This window comes from Pistacia vera, unplaced genomic scaffold (assembly GCF_008641045.1).
Source record: "Pistacia vera cultivar Batoury unplaced genomic scaffold, PisVer_v2 Contig213, whole genome shotgun sequence".
NCBI classification, from domain to species: domain Eukaryota; kingdom Viridiplantae; phylum Streptophyta; class Magnoliopsida; order Sapindales; family Anacardiaceae; genus Pistacia; species Pistacia vera.
The window spans coordinates 566327-568867 of record NW_022196017.1 but is presented as its reverse complement, the minus strand read 5'-3'; positions in this window follow the sequence as shown (position 1 = coordinate 568867).

Below are 2541 nucleotides of genomic sequence, written 5' to 3'. Positions count from 1 at the left end.
TACTACCTGACTATGTAATAGTAATCGTGCAAGTGTCAAGAAGATGCAGTATTCCTTCATCATCCTTTTCAAGATGGGCAACTAAGTTCATTAATCTCTATCTTTATTTCAGCCAGGTTCAATTTAAATTTTATATATATAGCTACTAGGGCTATTGCCACTTAAACCTTTGAAACTTGGAAGGAGATAATTGCATTACCCACTTGGGGTTTAGGTCTATTATCTTTGGATCCTGCAGTTTAAATTATTGGGATAGGCACTTTTAATCCTAATCGACATTAAACTGCATATAAGGACATATTTGTCTGTAGAAAAAATATTGTTTCAAAATTAGGATTTAATTAGCGACTATTAGTTTGAGGGAGTATTTCTTACTATTTGAAAGGTCAAGATCTTGACTTATTACACCAAAAGCTCAGGGTTGATTAAAAAGTCTTTCTCATTCCAAAAACTAACAAGGGCTCCTTGCAAGTTTAGAAATTACTCTCAAGTTAGTTTTGTCGCANTAATTATTACTTAATTAATGCCATTAAATGCAATGAAGCCTACTCATCCTTGACTTTTTCAATGCTTATCCATAGGCAAAATAACCATTTTGCCCCTAAGCCTCTTTATGGATAATTGATTCATATCGTTCCAAATGAATTGACTATTTTGCCCTTAGTTAGATTTTATGCTTTTTAACATAAAATAAACATTTAAAGGACTCTTTTGAGTTAGGAACATACCTTTGACATCTTGGGTATTACAATTTCCATTGAAGCTTCTTTTACTGAGGAAACAGCATCTTTGTAACTAACCTCCCTTATAATAGTTTCTTTTGTTTTTCCCTTTAATTTTAGTTCTTAAAATGTCTTTTATGTTATATTGTATAGTTTGTTCGATAGGCATTGCATTTTGGGAGTGTGGATTAAGTATGTGCTTGGGCTTTTATCGTTTTGAAAGATTGATTGCAGGTTTTCATAATTAGTAGCTAATACAAGTTATGTTTTTGGTTTTGATTGAAATTATACATATCTAAGTTTTTTAGTTTTTAACCTCTTAATAAGTTGTTTTTTGTTTTGTTTTTTTTTTTTTTTAATGTTGATAGCATGGAAAACACAAATCAATCCTTGAAGAAAGCGAAGCACATTGTTAACATTAATGTTAGACGTTTTGTTCGTTTCCAATAGTCAGATATGCAAATGCAGAAACATGATATTCAACATCTGATTGATTCTATTGTTCTTCATGAAAGTGATAAAGTGATAAATGTGAATTTTGAATTATCAATGGTATACTAATTTGACCATAAACAGATAAAAATTAGTAACATGTTATGTAACGTCCACATCGAGTTACGTAGCTTAACTTATGCCCTTATACCCTTAGTTGAATTTTGTTTAAAGTTATTTTGGGAAAAATGTGAAGAAAATCCATTAAACTTGCATTAAGGGTAAAATAGTCTTTCCACTCAAAATTAGTTGAAAAAGTGGGGAGTGAAAAGAAGTAGATTTTTATGGAGAATGCAATAAAAATGAGGGCATTAGTGTAAATGACCAAAGGACAAAGATGGAAGTTTCAAGAAAGTGCAACGGCAAAATGGGAAAGAAGGCATATTAATATGACATATTAAGGGTTCAAGCACACAAACCCTCTCATTCTCTACACCCCACATGCCACTTCTCTTCTCAAATTCTCTCATCTTTCATNATATCTCCAAATGGAGGTTTTTAGTTTTTAGGGTTTTGGTTCTTTTGGAATTTTTTTTTTTAAAAAAAAAAAGAAAAAAAAAATTGTAGTACTTTTAATAGTGGTTTTTAGTTTGAAAATTTTACTCTTAGAAATATTGTAGGTGTAATGTATTTTTTTTTTTCATAAATTGTGTATGAGAATACCTAATTCAACAATACTATCAAAGTTAATACCTCAAACTAACGAAGGGGGTGTCAAGTGTAGTTTCTTAACCTAGTAGGGGCAACTATAGTTTTTGAAGTTTTAGGGATATATTGAAATAACCTTAAATGCAATGGTTTTGATCAAATAATTTAGGGGTAAGCATGGGTAGTGGGTTGAACCAGAACCAGAACCAACGGGGAGAACCAGAACTGGCAGGTAGAACCTAAACCGAAACCAAAACCTACTAGGAATCGACACTGTGCATGTAGATTTCGATTCCAATTTTTTTGGAACTGACATTGTGTAGATCTGGTTCTGATTCTTGTGTGTGTAGGAACCATAATCGAACTTGAAACCTGTAATGGGAATCGAGGTCGAGTACTCGGGATGGAACTTGTCTTGGAACCAGGACTGAAATCAAATATCAGTAAATGTTGGGGGTTTATGAATTTTGCATGTAAAAATTTAAAAAAATTGAAAATGGGATGAAGAGTTGAAGATACACGTGGGTGAGTCAGTTGACGTGGCAAAGAAGTGGGTGGAGGCCCTACTTGGTTGGTAAATTATATTAAACTAGGTAAGAGGCCCACGCGTTGTGTGAGTTGTTTATAAAATTGTATACAATGTACGAAGTATCATAAGATTGAGTAAAATAATAGATTA